Here is a 15,357-nt window from a genome sequence, read left to right as displayed (position 1 = left end):
CTTCTTTAGTTCACCTCAAAGATGCTTTTCCACATGGTAGAGATCTGCCCTGGCAATAGGACTAGGGTCCGGTTTGGTTTCATTTTCACAATACTCAGAGTCAAGGTCAGGCCTTATAGTATCACCAAGTCGCAAACCTGCTTCAACAATTTCCCCTTTAGGAATTTCTGATAAAAACAAAATCTCTGATTCATTCTTTTTGCCAGGTTGCCAAAATGAAAGTTGTTTTCCAAAGGTTTTAAGCAAGCGGGTCTTGAGTTTGTACAATTTGTAATTTGGAGCTTCTTTGCCACGTGCTGCTAGGTGAGTATTGAAATGTTCTAAAAAAATGTTCACTGACATTGAGTTGCAGTGCGAAGTGACGTACTCACAGTGAAGTAGTTAATGGGCAGAGTATCCCCGCTTCTTTCCCGTTCTCTTTGAGCTCATTTTCTATGTATGTGGGGGTAGACTTGGGTAGTTGGTTACGGGGCATTGACTTGTGTTATTTTTTTCCGTGATCGGCAGATCGCATCGGCGATTAGGAACTGTTTGGGGATTACGGCAACCGTGAACCCGGTGACAGGGGTTCCCTTTTCGAAAATGGCTATGAATTTAGAAATTTAAACACAAAGCCACAGTGTACCATATCACTCTCACAATTCACTAGTTTCACATATCTCGGAGATACACAAGGCACTAAAGCTTCCTACAGCAATATCAGCACGTTCTCCTTCGTCAAAAATCCCTTTGAAATATGGAAATAAGACGGAGAAAATATAACCGAGTTACCAGTCAGAAGTCAGGGTTGCCAACTCCCAAGGCTGTCTACTGTCAAGGTGTTTCACAAGGGGATGGTAGTTTTAAATTATGATGGACTCTAAAAGTAGTTAGTTCCCCCTCTTCTTGCGTGGAAGATATGATTTTAAAATCTGCATAACTGATGTTGGTGTTGCAGCGCAACGCGAGATTACTTATGTTGGAGGCTTCGGGTCTGGACAGTTTGCAGCCAGTTCCGAAAACTGACACCATGGTGACAGCGGATTCGGGCCTGTAGCAACCGCTTTGTGCATCCAACGTAAGTTCCCCGTTCACACTTGGGACGTGTTGGATGACAAAAGCGGGGACAGTCTGTCCTCATATCTGAAAAGAACCTATTGTCAGAGTTTTTTGGGGGGGAATAAGTTTGAAATAAACTGCTGGTAATTCTCTGTTTAATAGGTTAATTAACTTGTGTCGAAATTTATAATTGTAAATGAAAGTAAATTTTGCATAAAAAACAATTTCAGGACTTTATATACCAATGGAGAACTATGTAACTTATACTGAAGAAATTTCTTGAGGGCTCTTTAAAAGTATATTACTGGAAAAACTGCTGTTTTGAAAAATTGTAAAGGAAACTTTCTTCATGAAAGACACTCCAATGATATGATATGATTTTAAATTCATATCTCCCACGCAAGAACAGGAGGCTAACTGCCATCCCCTCGTTAAACACCCAGGCAGCCTCCACACAGCTGTTCATAGAATAACCAGTTGTTTGCTTATATTTTGGTCTGTACTTCAACTGTCACTTACCCCTCTTTCTTTTTTAGATGTTGTATCTTTTACCTCAGTTTTGGTAGGTCATATCCGTCTTTATAGCGATTTTTAGATTATTTTATTTTTCATGCTTTTTCTAATAAGATTTTAAGTTTTTTTTTTAATTACAGCCTTAAAAGATGCAATGAAATATTGCGACACGCCGTCGACAAAATAAACTGTTGTTTTTATATAGGCTACGTGCTGCCTTTTCCTGGATGCCCCTTGATAGCTACTATGAAGCTTACAGCTATAGAACCTGTTTATATATATATATATATATATATATATATATATATATATATATATATATATATATATATATATATATATATATAGAATCTACTGGTCACTTTTACCAGACACATATGTAATTCTAATAGCCACAATGCCCTCTTAACTTCGCTAATTCTTCGCGCTTTTTGGATATGCTTGTCCAAAAAGCACTGAAGAATTAGCAATAAGAAATATATATTGTATTATTAGAATAACATATATATATATATATATATATATATATATATATATATATATATATATATATATATATATATATATATATATATATATATATATATATATATATATATATATATTGTAAAGTAGCGCCAAAATACGCTATGAAACTGTTCTCCTTTCCTGCTTTGGGTTGGTTTGAACCAGTGAAAGTCCGGGGTATAAGGGCTCAGATATAATAGTTTGGGGACAGTAATCTGGCTTTGCACTGTTTTCTTTGGTACAGGGAAAGAAAATCGTTTTCTATGATATAGCCGCGTCGGCGACCTGGGTCAGGACATCGCCCCCCCCCCTACCCCTGTCCAGAAGCAATAAAAGGTCAGGGCCAGGACAGCTCTTTCTCACACGCGGTCGCTAGTTTAAGCCGAGAACAAGTTAAGTCTCGGCGGTCTTGCCCCTGCCCTCCGTTTTCCGCTCACCGCCACGTGGAGCCCATCGCCGCCCTTTGTGCCCCGTGTTCCATTCCACGTGGCCTTAGAAGACTGCAAGGGGGATTGCAAGTCTCCCAAACGCGAGCTGACATTAAACGGCGGCCTTTTCATCATCCCAAGGGCGCCCTTTTCCGCCCCAATCTACGACTGGAAGCAGTACCTTGGTGAGGAGGCCCCATTTGTCCACGCTCCCACACGTGGTTCTCGGCAGAAGACGTCGTCATCCCTACGCCCCCCTACAAATGTGGTAATGTACCCAAAACGAGTTGCTAGTCACGATTACTTAGCCCTTTGCATTTATTAATTTCTGGGCCTATAACTTTGTGTTCCCTGATATTCTTTGGTTCAAACCAGGCCCACGTGTTCACAGCTCCTTTCCTCTGAGTCACAAGTAACGCCTCGGGAGTCCTTGGCGCCTTCAGTGCACCCCGAGTAATTCAATCCCCAAATTCCAGCATTAGATGTGTAACGTGGGTCCAAATATCGTTTCAGAAAGACGCCTGTAGCAGAATTATCCTTGGTCCGTGTTCCTGGCATTCCCAAGCTCCCCCCACTTCGGGAGGACTTCTACGGCAGTAATTTACCGTGTTTTCAGTTAATTTTCCCTTTGACCTTGTGTGCTATCAAATATAACTATTTTTTATATCCACGTGTTTCACGCACTTCCTCTAGTGAAGAGCCCTCCGCTCCGTGTACTTCTTTTTTGTTTGTGTTTTATATGTCCTGGGTATCTTACAAGGCCATTTTCGAGTAAAGTAATAATTGTGGAGTCATAAGATCCACCTGCACCAGGAAGCATATAAAAATGGCGACCTGACCAGTGATTCTCGTAATGATTGCATCCCCCTCTTCCCCTTTGTTGTTTGTGTTGCAATTTGTGAAATCAGCAATTAGCTCAGCTAAGCTGGATACTGAGACAGATTACGAACCTTTGAAAAGCCAGCACAACAGGCCAAGGAAATTCTAAATAAGTAAACTGTGTTTATTTAGCGTAGGACGCTTTAGAAAACGTGACTAGTCCTAGGAATTTTTTTTATAGTAGGGCGCATGTCCGAGGAAAACGAGAGAGAATCGCCGAAACTTAGCTTTGGAAGCCTTTGCACGCGGCTTGCATGCCATTCAATTAGGTTATACAGGTGATAAATCATTAAAGGAATAGTGCGCATATTCCTCCTGTAGAAACGAGTGATTTCGAAACCGAATCATTAGATATAGGCGCGAGACCTCGACGGCAACCACGTGTTCGAAAGTCAGATTAGCATTGCTGACGCATATTACCCTCTCTCTCTCTCGTTTTAGAAATAGGAGCGAAAGCGTATATTATACGCCAAGGACAAAAAGGGTCAACAACCGTCGTCTGTTCCCTCAGTTCGGGGAAGTCCCCGGGTGTTTACGTCGTTCATTCATTTGGCGCAGACGGCCTTGACCGTCCATTCCGTGGCCCAGTTAGGAAAACATTTGTTTGTTTGATTTGCTTCGCTCTACCAAATTGTTTTGCATTATTGGGGGTCGGACATTATATGTTCTGTATTGTTCTGGTTTTTTTTGTGTGTTTGTTTTGTGCTTTTACTACGGCTGCGTGTGTTGCCTATCTGTTGTGAATGTGGGGGCGCCCCCCACCTAATTGCCCTTGAGAATAACACTTCTCCCATAAGTCAGTAAAACTAGCGCCCTCGCTGATCAGACGTCGTTTGTGCGAAAATTCCCGGGCGCCTATATATATTCTTGTCCCCAATAAACCCGCTTCGTCGGTCAGTTGGTGAGACCAATTCATTTTCCCTTCAGTCCCCAAATGAGCCCGTTTCGTCGGTAATTCGGGAGACCTAAATATATATCCCAATCTAGTCCCCAAGTAAGCCCGTTTGTCGTTACCTTGGGAGACCAATCATTGCTAATTCATCGTCCCCAATCAGCCCGCTTCGTCGGTAAATCGGGAGACCAATCATCGCTAATTCATCGTCCCCAATCAGCCCGCTTCGTCGGTAAATCGGAGACCAATCATTGCTAATTTATCGTCCCCAACCAGCCCGCTTCGTCGGTAAATCGAGGAGACCAATCATTGCTAATTTATCGTCCCCAATCAGCCCGTTTCGTCGGTAAATCGGGAGACCAATCATCGCTAATTTATCGTCTCCAATCAGCCCGTTTTGTCGGTAAATCGGGAGACCAATCATTGCTAATTCATCGTCCCCAAATCAGCCCGCTCCGTCGGTAAATCGGGAGACCAATCATCGCTAATTCATCGTCCCCAATCAGCCCGCTTCGTCGGTAAACCGGAGACCAATCATTGCTAATTCATCGTCCCCAATCAGCCCGCTCTGTCTGTAAACCGGGACCAATCATTGCTAATTCATCGTCCCCAATCAGCCCGCTCCGTCGGTAAATCGGAGACCAATCATCGCTAATTCATCGTCCCCAGTCAGCCCGCTTCGTCGGTAAATCGGGAGACCAATCATTGCCTAATTCATCGTCCCCAATCAGCCCGCTCCGTCGGTAAATCGGGAGACCAATCATCGCTAATTCATCGTCCCCAATCAGCCCGCTTCGTCGGTAAACCGGGAGACCCATCATTGCTAATTCATCGTCCCCAATCAGCCCGCTCTGTCTGTAAATCGGGAGACCAATCATTGCTAATTCATCGTCCCCAATCAGCCCGCTTCGTCGGTAACTCGGGAGACCAATCATTGCTAATTCATCATCCCCAATCAGCCCGCTTCGTCGGTAAATCGGAGACCAATCATTGCTAATCCATCGTCCCCAATCAGCCAGCTCCGTCGGTAAATCGGGAGACCAGTCATACGTCCTTTGAAAAGTGTCCAAGATTCCCACAGCTCTGGGAAATTAATTCTGTGTGTTACTAGCGTCCTCTCCCGCCTGCAAAATGTCGACACGGTCTCAGCAGAGTGAGGATTTCAAGTTCTTCATGTCCTCAGGGAAGGAACTCGGCCTTTCCGGGAGAGAACTAAGAGACTGGGTACAGGAGAGGATGGACGCCATACAGGCAGAACGACAGGCTCAGGAGAGACGAGAAGAAGCCGCAAGGCAGGAACGAGAGGCAGAAAGACAGGCTCAGGAGAGACAAATAGAAGCAGAAAGACAGGCTCAGGAGAGACGAGAAGAAGCCGCACGGCAGGAACGAGAAGCAGAGAGACAGGAACGGGAGGCAGAGAGGCTGGCTCAGGAGAGACAGGAAGACGCAGAGAGACAGGAACGGGAGGCGGAGAGACTAGCCCAGGAGAAACGAGATGCAGCAGAAAAACTAGCCCAGGAGAAACGAGAAGAAGCCGAGAGGGAAGAAAGGGACAAGCAGCGTGCCCATGAACTCGCAATGCTGCAACAGAGTGGCCCTTCGCCTCCACCTGCCCCCCCGGGAATGAGTGCCTTCAGCCAGGCTATCGCCTGCATGCCAAAGTGGACGGAGGCCGAGCCCGAGGTGTGGCTCGACAGCGCCGAGACAGTGTTAAAGGCCTGCCCCTGAGTGCCGCCGAACTCTCCTGTGTTGGGCAAGTTCCTTGGAGGGAAGGCCCTGATTGCCCTACAGGGCCCTCCTGCCGGAGGAGCAGGAAAATTGGGAGGTCGTCGCCAGACTATTGCCAAGGCGTCTGAGATAACCCTGAACGCTGGAGGAGGGCTGGCGCGGGCTAGTGAAGGAGGCCAATCAAACCTGGGCAGACTGGGCCTACAAGTCCGAGCGTGCCCGTGCCAAATGGTTCGAGGCCGTGGGGTTACGACCCTCAACGATGCCATCGAACAAATACAGATAGGAACTTCCTCTACACCCGCCGGCCCTCGCCACGCGCATCGCCGAGAAGGAGCCCCCACCTTAGCTGATTGCTGCCGAATAGCGGATCTATGGGACACCCATCACCCCAGGAGAGCTCGCTGCAGCGCAAAAATTACGCCACCCGCCTACCTATCGGGTGCCCCTCCGAAGAATGGGCAATCACAGAAGCCCGTCGTGTGCGGGTTCTGTAAAAAGATCGGGCATGCCAAGGAGCAATGCCGCAGTAAACCACCCGCGTCTCTCTCCCGGACAGCCCCTAATAAGTCGCCTGCGCCCTCTGCCAGGGCAGTGCGAAGAGATTTCAGCCAAACCTTTTGCACGGCGTGCAAGGTTTATGGCCACTCTTCCTCATGGGCAAAATGCCTAGAAATAATAAGGCAGGAACTCCCGCCGTCGCCCTGGCAGTAACGAATCCCAAGTCCTTAGGCCCTCCTGCCGAGGGTCCCATCTATGGCACCTCCTCGAGGTAAATACTCAGCACGCCAGGTCAAGGCATTTGACGACTCTGGCGCGCAAATTTCCCTCTCATAAGGAGGGACAAAGTTCCCTATGGAGCTATAATAGACCGACGCAAGCTCGTCACCATTGAGGGCATAAACGATTTTAAAATGATTCTCCCTACGGTCCAACTGAGGGTCACCCGACCCCACAGAGCCAGGACCCTTCTTCTCGCCGTAGCGAAACACATTCCAGGAGGCTATGACGTCCTCCTGGGCCAAGACTTTGCGTCCCCTTTCAAGCCACAACCATTACGGGGTCCCCATCCCCCAATAAATCATCCAAATCCGAGTCCAGTGCCCGGCACGGCATCAGTGCCAGTGCCGAGGCCTCAGCCAGATCTCCTTCAGGAGAATCTCGGCCTTCAATTCCTCTGCCAGTGCCCCTTCGGCGCACTGAGCAGTGCCAGTCTCCGTCCGTCCAGACAGACGAGACCACCACCACATCGCCACCAGCGCCAGTGCCAATGTCAGTGCCTGAGCTGGTCACCCCTGCAAGCAAGTCGACCCCACCCCCTCCGGCCGTCCCCTCTCTCTCGCCGCCGCGCGCAGATTCCTCCGCGAGTCATGATCCTGCCCGCCTTCCTGGGCGATGAACTCTGCGTTCTGCGCCGGTTAATGTCCGAGATGGCGAACAAAATTCCTGGGTCAGTTGTCGCAGCAGCTGACCCAGATGGCACCCCTTGCCGCCCCTTTGGCCTCGGGCCCTCCGATTCCCGACCAAGGACAACGGTCCAAGGAGGAGAGGTTCGCGGCGGAGTTACCACGGGTGTGGGCGATCGCAGGTAGTCCACAAGGAGCCCCGAGCTCTTCTGGCCCCTGTGCAAACTTGGCATAGGGCCCCCATCTTCATCTCTTGAACGTCTTGGCACCTTTCATCCAGGAGAGGATGTCAAGGCCTTCTGCTATCTTCTTCCTTTCTTTTGGAATTTCTATCCCTCATCCTTCTCTATCGATCTTTCCTTCACACTTTCCCTTACTTATCACCGCAAGCGGCAGTTAACATATGGGATATCATCCCCTTTTAAAATGCATAAATCATTTTATTTTGAAGAAGTAAGAGAGACAGAGTGGGAAGTAGCACGCCCTTACGCCCGTCCCTTTGGCACAAGGCAGGCGTGTCAACTCTTCCTGAAGGGGTCGCGCCCTTTGGGTTTCTTTTCCCCGCCCTTGGGCTGAGAGTTAACGCTGACCGTCGTCTGTTGGCGACGGAAGTTAGATAAAGAAGTAAATCATAAATACCTCACTCTGTTATCCTTTATTTTCTACGTATATTATTTACTTTTGCATTTAATCTTTTCTCATTTCTTTTAACGAATCTCGAGTCACAAGACTCCTGCCCTTACGAATTTTAACGTTGCCTATTTAATCACCGCGGTGCGGCCCGCCCTTTAGTATGAAGTAATATCCTTCGTTGTTGTTCTGTGTAGTTTCCTTTTTTTATTTTACATTTTTTTTTTTTTGTTGAGTTATTCCTGTGGAGAATGTTAGCCCTGTCCATTTTCCCCTTCATTTGTTTATCCTCCCATTCATACGTCGAGCAGTCTATTTATAACTTACACCCAAGTTGTAAGCTGCAGACGTAAAAATTTAGCGTCGTTTAAGTTGGCGAGTTAAAACCCACGAATAATCTCTTTGCCTCACAGCTGTCAAGTTCTTGTCCCTTCAGATTAGCGTTCGTGGGAAATATTAGTTAGGCTCGTCGAGCTTATGAACCGTGGGAGGTCGATTGAAAAGAAGAATTGAATTCTATTATTACGATTTTGGTAAAGAGGATATTATTTAATACCTACAATGTATTGTCACGAATGCCGCCTCTTCAAGGCACAACTAATAGCATGCCTGTAATTCCAGGATAGCATTAAGGAATCAGTGGGTTTACCTTTGTTTCCCTTTAAACTCTGCCTTGTATGTTTTATTTTGTTGTTGTTATTTTGTAATTTTGAAGTATTCTTTGTTTATTCCTTCTGAGGGCCTTATTACCCCAGTAAAGTAAATCCAATAAAGAATGGGTAGAATCAGTACTTAGGAAGTATTTGAGCAATAATTAATTTGCAAGTAAGTTCACCCTTTTATTGTATATTCTAAATTGCACTCTGCTCCTAAAGTAAACCTTCAGTTTGTTATTGATCAGTGTGGCATCAGAGTTTTGCAAATAAAGTAAAGTAAAGGTTGTAGCAAAGCAAAAGATAGAATAAAGTCGAACGTTTTCTTCGCTCATTTTTGCTGTTGTCAATATTCGCACCCATTTATAGGTGTGAATATTATCTTGCCAGGGGAGCTGTAAAGAGTAGCGCCAAAATACGCTATGAAACTGTTCTCCTTTCCTCCTTTGGGTTGGTTTGAACCAGTGAAAGTCCGGGGTATAAGGGCTCAGATATAATAGTTTGGGGACAGTAATCTGGCTTTGCACTGTTTTCTTTGGTACAGGAAAGAAAATCGTTTTCTATGATATAGCCCGGGTCGGCGACCTGGGTCAGGACATCGCCCCCTACCCCTGTCCAGAAGCAATAAAAGGTCAGGGCCAGGACAGCTCTTTCTCACACGCTGGTCGCTAGTTTAAGCCGAGAACAAGTTAAGTCTCGGCGGTCTTGCCCCTGCCCTCCGTTTTCCGCTCGCCACCACGTGGAGCCCATCGCGCCCTTTGTGCCCGTGTTCCATTCCACGTGGCCTTAGAAGACTGCAAGGGGGATTGCAAGTCTCCCAAACGCGAGCTGACATCAAACGGCGGCCTTTTCATCATCCCAAGGGCGCCCTTTTCCGCCCCAATCTACGACTGGAAGCAGTACCTTGGTGAGGGGAGGCCCTTTTGTCCATGCTCCCACACGTGGTTCTCGGCAGAAGACGTCGTCATCCCTACTCCCTACAAATGTGGTAATGTACCCAAAACGAGTTGCTAGTCACGATTACTTAGCCCGTTTGCATTTATTAATTTCTGGGCCTATAACTTTGTGTTCCCTGATATTCCTTGGTTCAAGCCAGGCCCACGTGTTCACAGCTCCTTTCCTCTGAGTCACAAGTAACGCCTCGGGAGTCCTTGGCGCCTTCAGTGCACCCCCGAGTAATTCAATCCCCAAATTCCAGCATTAGATGTGTAACGTGGGTCCAAATATCGTTTCAGAAAGACGCCTGTAGCAGAATTATCCTTGGTCCGTGTTCCTGGCATTCCCAAGCTCCCCCTTCGGGAGGACTTCTCGGCAGTAATTTACCGTGTTTTCAGTTAATTTTCCCTTTGACCTTGTGTGCTATCAAATATAACTATTTTTTATATCCACGTGTTTCACGCACTTCCCTAGTGAAGAGCCCTCCGCTCCGTGTACTTCTTTTTGTTTGTGTTTTATATGTCCTGGGTATCTTACAAGGCCATTTTCGAGTAAAGTAATAATTGTGGAGTCATAAGATCCACCTGCACTAGAAAACATATAAAAATATATATACATATATATATATATATATATATATATATATATATATATATGTAATATCAACAGGGTTCCTGGGTATCAAGAATATTTGTGTTTTTCAACAGCACTTGGCAGTCATTTGAAAGTCCTTAGGACACACATACACACACACACACACACACACACATATATATATATATATATATATATATATATATATATATATATATATATATATATATATATATATATATATATATATGTGTGTGTGTGTGTGTGTGTGTGTGTGTGTGTGTGCGTGTGAGTGTGAGTGTGTGGAGGTTTGCCGCAAGGAGGAGAAAGACATACTTAGTCCTTTCGTATAAATGTCAAACATTGTCAAGTAACACTGAATAAAGTTTGAGGTTTTCGTACATAACGAAAGGGAGGAGAGCATGTAAACATGAAACAGCAGTAAAACGGGCAACAATAAAACAGTCTTCAGGGCCATTCTCACCACAAACAAGCTACATCGCAAACGATTCAAATCTAATAATAAGATTAGCAGTTCAAAAACACGCGACCATATTGACCCTTTCTAATTACAGTTCAAGTATAAACAATACATAATAAAGATAAAATTCTTATTGTTTTTTAATTCTCTCTTCAAAATGTATTGGTTATATCTGTACTGTGACTGGAAAGGTTCCTTATGGTCACTGCTTTTCTGCTGCTAATCTTATCATTTATTTGCTTATGAATCGTTTGCGATTAGCTCGTTTATTAATACCTATTTTAACTGCTGTTTTATGTTTAAATGATTTTCTTCTTTTCATGTGTACTTTTCTCAGTGTTACTGGGAAATGTGTAATAGTAACATGAAAGTATTAAGTACTTCGTTCTCCTCCTTGTGGCAGACCTGCACACACATATACTATATATATATATATATATATATATATATATATATATATATATATATATATATATATATATATATATATATATACATATATATATATATATATATATATATATATATATATATATATATATATATACATATATATATATATATATATATATATATATATATATATATAATGTTTCTGCTTATATCACCTTTTTTATGTGATGATTTATTTTATTTGTTGCCCATGTAAAGAAGTTTATTATTTTTTTTTATAGATGCTTTATCATTTCTGTCTTTGTTGTTATAGTAGTGTTTGAGTCACAAGAGGCTTTAGGAAGACCCTGTGCAGCTTTCTTACTTCATTAGCACACTAATTAAAAATAACACTGTACATATACAAGTGAGACATATACATGCAAGTTAAGCAGTATGAATAGAAATGGAAGTGTGAGCCTTGCCTCCTCTCAACCCACAACTGGTGAAAGCTTTACCTCACTCCACTAAGGCTCTTCAATCTTCTTGCTGCTTCTTTCTGTTCTTCTCTGTTCTCTGCTTCTCTTCCTTCTCTTTTGAAGGCTTTTTCAAATGAAATGCCCATCCCACAATAGGCAGGCAATAGCTTCTGTCCTGCCCTTATTATCAGTCCTAATTGGTTGGGGCTTGTCTAATGACGCCCTTTTGGGTGGATTAGTTGAATTAAGCCCTCCTACGAAGAAGGGCACTTATGACGTCGCCGGAAGTCTTGGATTCCAGCAAGAGTTAACAGGTAAGCTCACAGGTAAGATTTTTAAAAATTCCTTTAATGATTTCAGTAGATTAAACTCACACCAGTGTTTTGACTACACGAGCATAACACATCCTGTTTTGCTATTATCTCTCTCTCTCTCTCTCTCTCTCTCTATATATATATATATATATATATATATATATATATATATATATATATATATATATATATATATATATATATATATATATATAGATATATATATATATATATATATATATATATATATATATATATATATATGTATATATATATATATATATATATATATATGTATGTATATATGTATATATACTCATACATACACACCCACACACACACACACACACACACACACACACACACATATATATATATATATATATATATATATATATATATATATATATATATATATATATATATATATATATATATCTGGTTCTATCACCGGTTCTCTTCTCAGTTCTTTTTCTCTCTTTATGTTTACGTTATTCAGATATCATTACATCACTCCGGTCACCTGCCAAACATTGCCCTAAATGTTTAATTTAACATAATAAAATTGATACAATAGTAATAATTAAACTGGCAATAAAATATAATAATGGATATAATAAAAATTGTTTCTCCAATTGTGGAGGAAAAGATTAAGTTCATCAAAACATTCTCAAAAAAAAACAAGTAATAATAGTAAAACATCAAATACTATTAAAATATCAAATACTAAATTAATATATGGACAATACACATATAATCAATAAACATCAATTTCTAATTATTGTTATTATTGAGCTCTGTCAATATCCCTTGTATTTTTCTGATAAGATTTCTCACTATAATGGCAAAAAAAAAAAATTACAGTAATCACTATTACCATTAGATTTATTAATATAGTAGAAATATTCATCTACACAGTTCAAATTTTCAAGCTTCTTTGATTCTGAAACAACTGAAATTCATTTATTTTATATGAGTAATTCTTATATGGGACATGTTTGTTGAAGTTATATGTTGTGAAAAGATGAGGTTCATAATATAATTAGTTTGCTATCACTAAATGACATGATGTTGTAAAAGATTTAACATTTTTAAACCTTATTTCTGTGCTAATGTTGTGACATTTGATTTTTGCTACAACAGTATTTAGTGAAAATACGAAGATTTCTTGATCAATTATAAATGCTTCAAATGTTTTATCATAATTTGTGGTACATACATCTTTTTCTTGGTTTTGGTTTAACACAATTTCTTGAATATAGGGATAAGCGTTAGTATTCTTATACAGGTTATCAAAATTGCATATATAATCTTGTTCTTTTAACAGAATACATTCATTAAATTGTTTGTCAGTGAAGAATGACAATACTAGAGCGTGTTCTTCTAATGCAAAATATCTGATTGTTCCCTTTTGAATGATTACTTGATCATTAACTAACATAGGAAATGGGTACACAGTGATTAATGTGTTTGTGATCCTAGTATTGAAAGGTACAATTAAAATAATTTTATCATGAAGCACTTTGGCACTTATTAAACTATAGTACATGAATATATCTTCCACAAGTGGCTGAAAGTGTTTTTCCATGATGCAAAACCTAATAATTTCTTCTAATTCTTTAGGAGTGATTAGTGTTGGGCTCAAAATACCTTTATAAGCAAGCAAAATGGCATTTAATATGTTTTTATGTTCCTGTAATATCACTTCACTTTCTAGAGCAAATGTATCTAAAAACTGTGTTTTCCAACTTATTCAGTTCTTTTGTTACATTCTGATTGACTTGATTTATAAAATCTTTAAGTTTTTCTATTTGTTCTGCATTTTGATTTTGTGATTTTCTCACTTTATTCATCACTGTCCCTCTTGCTGCTGTCCATTTTTCCAGTCTGTCTATTCTTTCTTTTTCCTGTTCTACATTTGCTTCGGTAGCAGCTCCAAATAATGTGTTCAAAGCAGTTCCAATGAAGGGAAAGAGGGAGCTCTTTGATCTTATTTTCACTGTATTTTCTATTTCTGCGTTTAATTTTTCTGACAAGTGAATAATACTATTATTATCATCCTTTTGTAGGATTGATTTAATGTCCTTTGAGTTGCATTTAATGTTTTCTCACTATTTAACACTGTTGATATGTCAATACTAATGATTCCTAAGTCTTTAATCATTTTGACATTTCCGTGTCTTTTCAACAATGACCCCTTTCTTATCTCCACCTCTGAAGAGATTAGTCCAATTATGACTATTATGACTAGTTTTGTGATGAGCCGCATTTTTGCATGGGTAAGAAAAGGCTTTATCAGATTTCCTTTATATTTATATATATATATATATATATATATATATATATATATATATATATATATATATATATATATATATATATATATAGGTTTTACTACATACATTACATTTATGATATTTTCACAAAGTGGACTGTATGCTTAATGTTGTTACTTGGTCAAAAAACTGCTAAAAGCCTTACGTAATAATACCACTCTCCCTTTGCGGTTTCTAAATTACGGGAGATATCTCTCAACCCAATTCATTACTAACGAGGATAACACACTAATATCATTAATGATCAGTATCACAATTAAGTACTAATACTTACTGGACAGTCCCTATAAACATGAACTCAGATCATAAGTTGCTGCGAGATACAACTAGAGGTACGCGCCTCTCTCTCTCTCTCTCTCTCTCTCTCTCTCTCTCTCTCTCTCTCTCTCTCTCAAAATCTTGCGAGTACTCATGGGTTGATTTTCAGACCTTAGAGGACCGCTACATGTTACCTCGTTTCTACAAGTTACTTGCATAACCTTAAAGTATGAACACAATACAAGTTTATCAGATCAAATTATATTTACCATTCTTAAAAACTGAAACACAGGAAAGTAAAATAAAATGGGGACATTGAAACGCATTTGTTGAATTTAAAGTTAAACTAATTTAATAACTAAAAGGTTAAACATATCAAAGAGTAATTACATAAGAGACGAATAAAATGAATTACTCAAAAGGGAATTATGACTCAATGGCACTCAAATGAACCAAGTTACAGCAAAGTTCAAAGGAAAAGGGCAATCACCCTTTCTAAGTCCACACACACATCACTACACGACACCAGATATCAGGTCTACTCAAAAGTTGAGCCAAGAAGCTGTACCTACGTTCCGTCCTGCATTCGGGTTTTATTGGGGAATAATAGACAAGTTTATACAATAACCACGAATACAAAACAGACTTACAAAGTTTACATGCAAATACAAAAAACTTTAAGATAATTCTCAAGTTCGTTATCAAAAATAAATTCCAAATATAATATTGCGCAATTTCAACATATTGGTTAAATGTAGTGAATTAATTGGTGGTGTGTGACAATATAATTTTGGGCGACGTCACGCCCATACAGTGCACGCACATACGAACACACGCCCGAAGAGGGGCGATCAGAGGGCGAACAACTACCCTTCCTTTCCCCTCTCCCGAACTCTTGCCCTCGGTTAATGGC

This window comes from Macrobrachium rosenbergii, chromosome 21 (genome assembly GCF_040412425.1).
Source record: "Macrobrachium rosenbergii isolate ZJJX-2024 chromosome 21, ASM4041242v1, whole genome shotgun sequence".
Classification (NCBI taxonomy): Eukaryota; Metazoa; Arthropoda; class Malacostraca; order Decapoda; family Palaemonidae; genus Macrobrachium; species Macrobrachium rosenbergii.
The sequence above is the reverse complement of the archived record's forward strand: the minus strand, read 5'-3'. Positions refer to the sequence as shown.